The sequence below is a fragment of the Macrotis lagotis genome, chromosome 1 (genome assembly GCF_037893015.1).
Source record: "Macrotis lagotis isolate mMagLag1 chromosome 1, bilby.v1.9.chrom.fasta, whole genome shotgun sequence".
Lineage (NCBI taxonomy): Eukaryota > Metazoa > Chordata > Mammalia > Peramelemorphia > Peramelidae > Macrotis > Macrotis lagotis.
The window spans coordinates 323,911,869-323,924,591 of record NC_133658.1 but is presented as its reverse complement, the minus strand read 5'-3'; the positions used below and the strand labels follow the sequence as shown (position 1 = coordinate 323,924,591).

General features: G+C 34.8%; 1 long non-coding RNA gene across 2 annotated transcripts in view; it reads right to left on the bottom strand.

The window, feature by feature from the left end:
- Nucleotides 1-12,723, bottom strand: part of LOC141517407 (uncharacterized) — a 78,526-nt gene that overhangs the window by 48,797 nt on the left and 17,006 nt on the right. For both annotated transcript variants that reach the window (XR_012476844.1, XR_012476843.1), the window contains exon 2: nucleotides 9,346-9,435. This is a non-coding gene — a long non-coding RNA (uncharacterized LOC141517407). The remainder of the gene's footprint in view (nucleotides 1-9,345; nucleotides 9,436-12,723) is intronic.

Below are 12,723 nucleotides of genomic sequence, written 5' to 3'. Positions count from 1 at the left end.
CATTTTTTCCAGTCTAGGGCAGTTCAAGAAGACAGTCAAAGTGCAGCAGACACTGAAGTAGGGGCCTATGAGGAACACAGAACAACAGTGGACACAGAGCCAGGCTTTGGGAGACATAGTAGAAGGGAGTAGCCCAGTAGTTAGGGACAGGAAGATCCAAACACCTGCTCAGAAAGAGATTCCAGAAGACCTTTATATTAGCACTGGAAGTGAGATTGGGTGCTCTCTAGCAACTCTGTGGCCTATTACCCAGTTCTGGGCCACAGTTCCAGGGCAGGGCAAGTCTTTGTGGCAAAGGAGTAGGGGGCCCTACCTCAGTAAGGAGCAGAACACAGACCAGGAGGACAGTAAACAGATCTTTTCATGGACAACACTTTGTTGGAAGCACTGAAAATTTACAGAGCTAAGAAAGCAGCAGAAGAGCATAAAAGACAGAAGCTCAAGTTAATCAAATCACCCCTCCCCCCTCCGCCCACACACACATACACACAAACATCTCCCAAAGGGTGAGAAGATGCCAACTCTAATATAAAGTCCCAAGTCTTGAAGTAGCTTAGAAAAATGAGCAAACAGTAATAAAAAACTAACCATAGAAATAAAATCTACTCTGATGACAAGAAAGCTCAAGAATCAAACTAAGAAGATGATGACTTGAAGACCTTATAAACAGTCTCAAAGAAAAATACAGATTGGACACAAGCTCAATAGGAATTCCTAAAAGAGCTAAATAAAGAAAATTTTAAAAATCAAAATGAGTGATAGAGGAAAAAGTTGGAAAAAGAAATGAGAGCTATGCCAGAAAAAATACAAAGGTAACCAACATCCTGAAGAAGATAACTATTCAAAAATCAACATTGGTCAAAGGGAAGCTAATGACTTCCTGAAACCACAATAATGAAAAACAAAAGAAAAGATTTTTAATAAAAGAAAACATAAAAGATCTCAATGGAAAAACAAGTGCCCTGCAAAAAAATTTGGAGAAGAGAGAATTTAAGAATTATTGGACTACTTGAAAGTTATGAACAAAAAAAGTCACATTTCAAAAAAACCCACATTTCAAGAAATTATAAAGGAAAATACCCATATATTTTAGAACTAGAGAGAAAAGTAAAAATAAAAAAGGATCCACTGATCACCTCATGAAAGAAATACTAAAATGAAAATCTCAAGGAATATTTCATAGATTAAGAATGAAATACTGTAAGCACCATAAAGAATGAATTCAAATACTATGAGATCACAGTCAGGATCACACAAGATTAGGAAGCTATCACTATAAAGGAGCAGAGAGCTTAGAATATGATATTATGCAAGGCAAAGCATCTAGGGATACAAAAATAGCCAACTCAACAAAGTTGAGTATAATCATGCAGGAAACAAAAGGATATTTAATGAAATAGAAGATTTTCAAGCATCCCTGATAAAAATACCAGCACTGAATAGCCAATTCGACATTCAAACATAATATTCAAGAGAAGTATAAAAAGGTAAACATGAGTGAGAAAACATAAGGGACTTACATTTAGACTGTTTATACTCCTTTAGGATGATCATACATGTAATTGTTAAGAATTTTATCAGTACCCAGGCCAGATAGAGGGAGTCTATCAAGACCAAGAGCATAGTCTATCATTTTGGAATAATATCAAAAGAAGACTGGAAGAGTGAGAAAGGAATGCACTGGAATAAAGAGGAAAGAGAGAGAAATAATTAGGAAAATTTTTTCATATTAAAAAAGAATACAAAGATGAATATCTACAATAGAAAAGATAATGAAGAGGGAAGCAGGCAGTGCTTAAACCTTACTCTCACCTGAAGTGGTTCATGGATGAAAGAATACTTAAAAGCACACAGTTGGATATAAGAATTCATCTTTCCCAACAAGGAAGCAGGAGGAGAAATGGTTAAGACAAAGGAGGATTGGTGGGGATAAGAGGATGGGTAGATTAAGGGAGGCAGTGGTCAGAAGCAAACAAAACTCTTAAGGAAAGGATAAGAGAAAAAAAAGAACAAATAAAAGAGAATGCAATGAAGGAAAATACATAGCTAACAATCATTAAAATGAATGTGAATGGGCCAAACTGACTCATAAAATGAAAGAAGTTAGAAGAATGAATTAGAAATCAGAATCCAATAATACTTTGTTTAAAAGAAACACATTTGAAATAGAAAGAAAATCACAAAGTTAAACAAAAGACTCAAGTGGAATCTAATATGGATCAGCTAAAGTGAAAAAGACAGTGGCAGAAATCATGATCTCAGATAAAGGAAAAGCAAAAATAGACCTAATTAAGAGACATAAGCAGAGAAACTATTTTATGAAAAGGTCCCTAGATAATTAATATCAATACTGAACATATATACCCCCAAATGCACAGGATCTAAATTCTTTTTTTGATGTTTTTTTGGGGGGATTTGCAAGACAATGGAGTAAAGTGACTTGCCCAAGGTCACACATCTAGGTAATTATTAAGTGTCTGAGGGCAGATTTGAATTCAAGTCCTCCTGACTCCAAGACCGGTGCTCTACTGACTGTGCCAGAGCTGCCCCCAGAACCTAAATTCTTAAAGGAAACGTTAAATGAATTTTAAAAAGAATAGACTCTGAAACTATAATGGGAAGGGGGGAAGGGCATCAGTTTATTTCTTCTTAAATCTAGATAAATCTAACCAACAAATAAATAAAAATGAAGTTAAGAGATGAATAACATTTTAGAAAAGTTAGCCATGACATGGAGATATTGATTGGGGATAGAAAAGAATAGACCTATTTCTCAACTGTGCATGAAACCTTCAGCAAAATTGATTATGACAAAATTCTCATAAACTATTACAGAAAATCAGAAATATTAATTTTTTTTACCACAATGCAATTTAAAAAATTGCATTGTGGAAAGACCTTGGAAGCATAGGTTAAAATTTAATTGGAGATTAAAAAAAACATAGGGATAAACAGAGCTTTTCTTACAAAGATAAGGAGTATTTATTTAAAACCAAGAGCAAGCATGATCTATAATAGGGATCAACTGGATGTTTTTCCAATAGGATCAGATTTGAATTATTCTAGCTAAAATAACAAGGCAAGAAAAAAGAAGTTGAAGGAATCAGCAGGGGCAATGAGGAAATAAAACTTTCACTTTTTGCAAAAAGATATATTAGTATATTTAGAGAGCCCTAGAGAATCAAATAAAAAACTAATTGAAACCACTAACAATTGCAGCAAAATTTCAGAATATAAAACAGCAAATCATTAGCATTTCAATATATTGTCAACAAAATGTAAAAAGAAGAGATAGGAAGAAAATTTCAATTTAAAATAATTACAGATGGTAGAAATACTTTGGAGACTACTTGCCAAGATATTCAAGAATTATATGAATACAATTACAAAATACTCTTCACATGAATAAAGACAAAACTAAATAATTGAAGAATTATGAACATATAAACACAAGAAATAGAGAGCTTGATAAATGGGACAGATTAGGTATCCAATATACAGAAGGAAATGAGTATAGCAATTTAGGGTGTTTTTTGTTTTGCTTTGGATAATCCAAAAGATCCCATATCTGGGGCTATTCAGAAAAAAAAAAACTGCTGGGAAAAACTAGAATATAGACTGGAAGAAACTAGGCATAGACCAACATCTAATATTGTAAACCAAGATAAGTTCAAAATGAGTACATGATTTGAACATAAATTAATTAATGGAACATGAAAGTAATAGCCTATCATATTTGTATTTACGGAAAGAATTCATATTGAAACAAGATATACATGATAAAATGGATGATTTTGATTATATAAAATTTTAAAAGTTTTGCAAACCTTTGCAACCAAATGCAGTCAAAATTAGAAGAAAAATAGGAAAGTGAGGAAAATTTGTGCATATTTCCCTAATTAAAGGTCTGATCTCCAAAATATATAGGGGAATAAATGAAATTTACAAGAATTTCTAGAGCTATTTCTTAAATGGAAAAATGGTCAAATGATATGAATAGATTGTTTTCAGAGGAAAAATGCTCTAAATCATTAATAATTAGAGAAATGCAAACCTAAACTCTAAAGTACAATCTTACATCAGATTGGCTGAGATGACAAAAAAAGAAAATGACAAATGTTAGAAGGGATATGAAAAAATAGGTATACAATGTACCATTGGTAAAACCATGAACTATCCCACTATTTTTTGAAATCAATTTGCCTAAAAAGTAATTAAACTATGCATATCCTTTAACCCAGTCATACCATGACTAGCTCTATGTCCCCAAAATAGAAGGAAAAGACCATAGGTACAAAAATATTATAGCAGCTCTTTTTATGATGGCAAAGAACTGTCACAGAACAATCGACCTTTAGAGAGATAGACAATAGAGGCATCCTTAACTCCTGAGGATTAACTTCTTGTCATATAACCTGGAAAATTTTGGTCAATTTTTATATGAAAATGGAGCTGTTGCCTTGTAAATCTCAGCTTGCATAGAATCAGTCTGAGGCTCTTTGCCACATGACTAGCATTCAAAAGCTCTCTTTCAGTTGGAAACTCAGCTTGAGAGATTGACTTCCACCTAGGGTGTACAGCCAAAGTTTTCAGCATTAATTGATGATGAGTCTGTTGACTCATTATGAACATTATGAAAGTGTTCATCCCATCTCTTTGGGATTATTTCCTTATTGTTGATCAATGTGGTTCTGTCAATAATGAGTAGTTGAGATGAACTATAGATCTTTGGCACATAAATAGCCTTCAGGGTATCATGAAAGTGCCTTGGATTGCTATTATCAGCATAAAATTGAATTTTATCTGCCTTCTTACTGAGCCAAGAATCCACTAAGCTCTGCTTGACTTTACTTTTGATGCAACCTTCTTAGAGATGGATGAACTATTCTTTTGGTGAACCCTGTGAGATTTCACTTTTCATTTAACAGTTTCTGAATTTACCTATCATTTTATTCAAACCAATCTTGATGCTTGTGAGTATTCTGACCCAAATGACTAAATGTGGTGCTGTACACCAAATCTTGGAAAACTGCCTATTCTTTTTCTGCTTCCCTGTTGCCAACTGTGTTGGCTCAGCTTTCCTTCCAAGTTAGCAAAATACTGTTAGTGCTCTAATCTGTTAACATTAAGTCTGCTACCATAACATGCACCATATGACTAGGGAAGGACAAATATATTAAAGGGATGTCATAGTGGGTATATCTTTTAGATTGTACCTCCAATGACAAGAACCTATCAAGACTCAAAGGGAGGAGAGCAAAAGCTTCCCTATATAATTGTCACAATTTGGGACTTCCCCCCCTAGGGGAATTGCCCGTTCCTGCAGGAATGTTAATTAATTAAAAAAAAAGTCATTCAATTAAAAAAACATGAAGTCTGCTTTGGGTTTGCTGCTTATGTTCAAAGTGAACATTTAGCTTAGAGAGGATAAGTCTATGATCAATTCAGCATTCTGCACTATACATCACCTTCATCACTCTCAAAACCTGTCTGTTTTTTTTCCTTACAATCACATAATCTAATAGATGCCAACATTTACTGTGAGGAATAACCACAAAGTTTCATTTCGTTTAGGTAATCAGAAGACAGAGTTGGTGATGAGAAAGTCATGAGATGTATAAGTCTTCAATTGTAAGTGATCATTGCTAATGTTGTTTTCCACTCCATTTCTTCAAAGGACTCTTTGCCATATCTGGTAGTCTTTAATACAAGAGTAGGTATTAAAGTCACTCAGAATTATAAGCTTGTCCTCTTTCAATACATTGATGAGGATCTCTAGATATTCATAAAATTTTTCCTTCACATTATCAAGGTCCATCATGAGAGCATATAGACTAATGATTGAAGTGACAATTGCACTGTCCTGAGCCTGTTGTTTATTCCTTTTGGTAGGCTTGTTGACTAGGTTAGTTTTGATAGCAAAATCTATGCCAGCTTCATGGCACTCCTCTTCACTGCCATGCTAGGAAAAAAGGTGTATCTGCTTCCACCTTTGGTAAACTGGCTTTCATTTGCCAGCCTTGTTTCACTCATGGCTGCTATTTGGATATGATATCTGCTTAGTTCTTTTGCAGGTCTACTGGATTTCATGCAGTCTACAAGTGTGCACACATTTCATGTACCTTTGGTGAGTGAAATAATCTTTGCAAAAGTTTTTGTACATTTTGTGTTTAAACTATTAAATCACACTGCTCCTTTCTTTCTTCCTTTTTTTGGCGGGGAGGGTAAGGTAGTGGGGTTGACTTGCCCAAGATCACACAGTTAGGTAATTATTAAGTGTCTAAGGCTGGATTTGAACTCAGGTCCTCCTGATTCCAGGGCCAGTGCTCTATCCACTGCACCATCTAGCTGCCTCTGCACTGCTACTTTCAGTGAGAAAATGACCTTATGGCCTATGTGCAGGGTTGTGACTACAGTTCTCAGTGTATTGGCACCTGCAGCTTCATCACTTGCTTGTTGTCACAGATCTTTGTGATAATTAAAAATGGCCAAATGTATGGGCGAAATATTTTGATTCATGCATAAATTAGATTTAAGTGAAACAGAACTGCAAAACAATCAGTCTCACTCTCCCTTCCAGAGTCATCACAGTCCAGTGGCAAGATGAAGTGGCAAGATGACTGGCAGTGACTTGGGATGTCGTAGATGACCTTGGCATCTACAATGTGCACCCAAGCTTTAAGTATCCCACAATGCTTGCTTCAGCTATTTTCATGATCATTGGAATAGATTGTTTTTATCTGTCCATTCTCCCAGAGAAGTCTTCACATGGTTGAAGTAGACAGCCATTAATGAATAGAAAGATTTGAGATTCTTTTGGTTACCTTCAATCTGATTTACTCTGTCTCCTGAAATGGTTAACTAGTATGTGGCCTTGAGCATGCTATAGTTTCCTGAAACCACAGTTGAGAATTGGGTCGATCAAGCAGACAACAAAGGTGAGAAACAGCCCTGAAAATTGCTCATCAGCCCTCACACTAAGGGTACTAGTCTTCCCTGAACATACCCTACCCCCCATGATTGTATTCCAAACACTGTGAAAGCAGGGATTAGTCCTGGTGAAGAAAAGTTATATTTGCAAGTTTGTTATTAACTATCTATGTGATCTTGGAAAATTCAATTGACTTCTTTGGATTTTTTTTCCTAATAAGTAGATTCAGGAAGAAGTATTCTAGAAGATCACTAAGGACCCTTCCAGTTCCAAAATTCCACAATTCTATGAATTTTTCATAGGTCCTATATACTTGTACTATTTGTACAAGTTGTATAAATTGTATCTAGCTGGCCCAAGGACACATTTTATATTCCATCCAGTCACTCACCAGGAAACGAGGGCCTACCCAGCAGTAAGACCTTGCCTCTGGACTGCCACTACATATGTCACACTTCTATCTTTCCCCTTTTTATCTCTAGCCCCTTCCTCTTCTTATTGGAGCTTTGGGAAAAACAATCATTTTAATGCTATTATGACAATCAGTTGCCTTATGACTCACTGATCCTGTCTTTGAAGTTTACATTCAAACCAGAGTGGAATGAGAGAGCTGATACGTATATAGAAAATCAAATACAAAATAGATACTAATTTCTTTTTTTAAAAGGTTTTTGCAAGGCAATGGGGTTAAGTGACTTGGCCAAGGCCACACAGTTAGGTAATTATTAAGTGTCTGAGGACAGATTTGAACTCAGGTACTTCTGACTCCAGGGCCAGTGCTCTATCCACTGTGCCACCTAGCCGCCCCAAGATACTAATTTCTGAGGAGAGGCATAGGTCATATATTAGGAGCAGTGGGCAAACAATGGAAAAGGATTTCCAAAGGGCCAATGGAAAAGCAGACTACTGAGATAGAATTAGGGGAGGGATCAGGGTGTGATGAATGTCTATAAAGGAATATGAAGTTGTGACCAAGAAAAGAACTTTCAAATTAAGTAGTGAATGATTCAAAATCATAAGGACTCTTGAGTGAACCCACAAGACAATAAATTGTCAGGGCCCTTCATAGTTGTTCAGTTGTGACTGACACTTCATGACCCCACTTGGGGTCTTCTTGGAAAAGACACTGGAGAGGTTTGTCATTTTCTTCTCCAGCTCATTTCACAGATGAGGAAACTAAGACAAATGGGATTAAGTGACACCCAGGGTCACCTACCTGATAAGTGTCTGAGGCTGGATTTGAACTCTGGTCTTCCAGACCCTAGTTTGAGTGCTCTATTCATTGTCCTGTCCTCTAGCTGCTTCACAGTAGCAAGTTCAATTTTACTATCAACAGAACGATATAACCTATTCATCCAGCCAGAAATATATTTTTGCACTATTATTAATCAAATTGTCAACTCTCCAAAATTAAGAGCTGCATAAGAAATGGATATCTGCTTTAATTCCTCAGGGATGTGTGATTTCAACAGTGTGGGTTCTTTGATGAAATGAGTCAACAAATGGATGTGGTGGCCAAAACAAAGCTAACTTGATCTTATGTTACATTAAGAGAAGTATAATATCCAAAAGGGAAGTGATTGTCTTGCTACTTTTTGCTCTGGTCATGCCAGAGGTAGAGCACAAGTTCAGAGCTAGAAGTCACATTTAATTAGGACATTGGTAGCTAGGAATATATCCAGAGAAAAATGAAAGGGTTGGTGGGAACACTCAAACCCAAGCTACTTATAAAATCATAAATCTAGAGCCCAATATCTTCATTTTAGAGGTGAAGACACTGAGCTCCAGACAGATTTAGAGATTTGTCCAAGGTCACACATGCACTCTGCTTTAGAGGATTGAAGCATTTGTTGAAGAAACTTAAAATGTTTAGCCTAGGGAAGAGAAGACTGAAGAGAAAGGGAAAGACCTATCTTCATGATTAGAACTGTCATGTGGAAGAAGGCCTAAGTTTACTCTATTTCCCTACCTTTCATTCCTAGACAGAAATAGAAGGAAATGGGTAGAAGTTAGAGATTTAAGGTTGATATCGGGAAATTTTTTTCCCCTAATACTTGAAATTATCTCAAAATGGAATGAGTTGCTTCAGGAAGGCGCCTTATTGGAAATATTCTAGCAGGTTGGATGGTCAAATTTCTAGAATGGCATAGAAGGGGTTCTAATTTTAAGATGCTGTGGTTCTGTTACAACAATCATGCCATCTCCCCATTCCCCAAAATCTGAAGTTTTCTCCAAGTTAAAATCCTCAGTTTTTTCAAATATTTCCTGATCTGAATGTTTATCTGAAATTTTCTCTTCCCCTTAAACATCATTTTAAGGGTCTCTTGATCAGCTCAATATGTCTCAAATCAAGTATTTCCTTCCAGTATTCACAAGCCAGTATCTTGATCCACAGTCTAGAAATTCAAACAAACCTTCAGAGTCTTCCATATAGTCATATGTTCATTTCCCACAGTCTTCTCTTTTCCAAAATCATGGGATCATTGAGTTAGAGACCTCAGAATCTAGGATGTTGGAAATAGAAGGAATCTTTGAGATTATATGGTTCTTACCCCTTTATTTTTTTAAAAAAATTCTTTTTATGAACCTAAATATTACTTTAAATATGAATATTTAATACATTAACATAACAAAACAATTACATATGAAACTATGTACTGAATGATTTAAATGTATATTAAATTTAACATGATAGTAAAAAAGACCCAGTTGTTTTTCTGCATTCTTTTATGAATTCTTCTAACTTTTTTGTATATTTTAAATTTTTATTGGTTCTTTTTTCTTTTTTTCTATCATAATCAATGCCTATCAATGCCTTCCCCAAAGTTCTATCTTCTAATATTTAAGGATAGTTAATCCATACATGCTCATATAAGCCCATCATTTCTCTGCCAGCATATATATATAGCATGTTTTATCATCAGTCTTATGAAATCATGTTCTTATAGTTCATATCATTTATTTCTTAAATCTTTTAAAATCACTTTCCTTTAAATTATTATAGTTCCCCCAGTCCTATTCACCTCACCTAAAGCCAGTTATTTCAAATGTTCCCAGGTTTTTTCTCAATTGTTTCTTTTTTTTTTTTATCATTTTTTATAGTGTAACATCATTCTAATACATTCATATACCAAAATTTAGTTCAAAATTTGTGTAATCTTATACTCATATCTTTGGACTTCAGATCTTTGCTAAAAAGTGCTCCTATAAATATTTTCCTACATATGACTCCTTTCCCCTTATATTTGACCTTGTTATTACTATATTAATATAGTAACTTTTGCTAATACCTTCATTATTGCAGGTAATCAACTACTTTTAGTCACTCTCTTCTTTAAAATCATTAGCAAAGTCTTTTTGATTCTACTTCCACATTGTCTTTTGCATCCATTGCCTCTTTTCTATTCCATTCATACCACAAACCATTCTAATTTAGGTCTTTATTATCTCTAGTTTGTAGAATTTCAGTAACCTCCTAGTTTGTTTTCCAGTCTTTTCTTGCTTTGTTTTTAATAGTATTTATTTTTTTTAATTATATATAAAGATAATTTTTAACAGTCATTTAAAAGAATTTTAAGTTCCAAATTATCTCCCTCCCTCCCTCCCTCAGCACTCCCTCCCCAATATGGTAAGCAATTTGACATAGCTTATGTATGTGCAATCATGTAAAACATGTATCCATATTAGTCCTGTTGTGAAAGAAAAGATAGGTCAAAAGAAAAAAATAGTATGCCAAGATCTATATTCAGATTCTACCAGTTCTTTCTCTGGATGAGGATAGCACTTTCCAACATAAATCCTTAGGAATTGTGTTGGATTGTTGTATTGCTGAGAAGAGTTAAGTCATTCATAGTTGATCATTACACAATGTCACTTGATATTATGTATAATGTTCTTCTGTTCTATTCCACTTCGCATCAGTTCATAAAAACCTTTTCAGGTTTTTCTGAAATCTACCTACTCATCATTTCTTATGGCATAAAAGTATTCCATTAAAATCATATATCACAACTTGTTTAGTCATTCCCCAACTAATGGACATCCCCTCAATTTCCAATTCTTTGCCACCACAAAAATGGCTACTATTAATTTTTTTTTATATGTAGGTCTTTTTCCCATTTTTATGATTTCTTTGAGATACAGACCAAGAAGTGGTAATGCACAGTTTTATAGATCTTGGAGCATGTTACAGAATGGTTGGAACAGTTCACAAATCTAAACCTGTGATATTAGTATAACAGGTCTCCAACATTATTTTCCTTTTCTGTCATAGTAACCAAATAGATGTAAAGTGGTAACACAATTGTTTTCATTTGCAGTTCTCTAATCAATAGTGATTTAGAGCATTTCTTCATATGACTATAGATATCTTTGACTTTTTCATTTGAAAATGACCTGTCTATATCCTTTGACCATTTATGAACTGGTGAATAGATTGTATTCTTAAAAAAATTTTAATCAATTCCCTTTATATTTAAAAATGAGGCTTATTAGAAGTACTTTCTGTGAAGATTATTTCCCAGTTTTCTTATTTCTTTCTAATCTTTGTTGCATTGACTCTGTGCAATAATTTTAAAAATTTAATATATAAAAATGTCCATTTTACATTTCATAATGCTTTCTATGTCTTGTTTCATCAAAAATTCTTCCCTTCTCCATAGATCTGTCAGGTAATATTTCAAGCAGCCAGAAATAAGCATTTCAAATATTAGGAAGTCATTGTTAGAATAACACTATAATTAGCAGCTTTAATATTAAATATGTTTTAAATATGACATTACAGAAGGCAAGGAGTTAGGACCACAACCAAGAATCACTTACCTGGTGAAATTGAGCATAGTCCTTTAGGGGGGAAAGTGGTCATTAAGTGAAATAGGGGACTTTCAAACGTTTCTGATGAAAAATGTTCAAATACAAGAATCAAAAGAAACATAAAAAGGTAAACAGTAAAGAAAAAAACTAAAAGTTATTCAATAATGTTAAATGGTTTATATCCCTCCATAGGAATATATCATAATTGTAATTCTTAATAACTGTATTGGTACAGTAAGAAAAATACACATAGAGAGAAGATATAGTTGTAGCATGACTAGAGAGGGGATGGAATAAAAAAAAATACAGGTGAGAAAGAGGACTGGAGAGGGAACAGAAAGAAGACGTAGATTGAAATAAATTATTTCACATGAAGAGACATGAAAGACCTATTGATTGCTGTCTGGGAGGGGGTCTTAGCTGTCCCTTGCTCCAAAAGGGACCTTGGTCATTTCCCTCTGCTGGAGCCTGAAGGCCTCTCACTGGCTTGATGAAGCAGGGTGTTCTGCTGGCTTTCTGGGATGGTGCCTGCCCTGGACTGGGGTGCCTTTCACTCAAATGAGACAGATCTTTCCTGCCAACCTCCCAGGTTGTGTTGGGCTAGAACAGGGCTGTCCAAAATACAGACCATGGGTGGCATATGGTCCTGCAGTGTGATTTTATGTGACTTGCCTGTTGGTTTTAATTTTCACCAGCGAAAAAAATAAAATAATAATTTGCAGGGAATGCATATTAGATTTTTTATTTCTATCACTAATAAATAATCTCAATGCAATTTTTTTGGTGTTTTTAAGCAGTATTACAGATGGAACATATTGCACAGAATTTTCAATCAATCTGTGGGATGCATTCTGTCTGTATGATGCAGACAAGTCAATATGCACCTAGTTTACACTGTGTTGTGTTTGCTTTTGTCCTTCAACCTTCATCTGTTATATTGATGACACCTGTTTCCCCACTTTCTAGGAAGTTATGAGGCA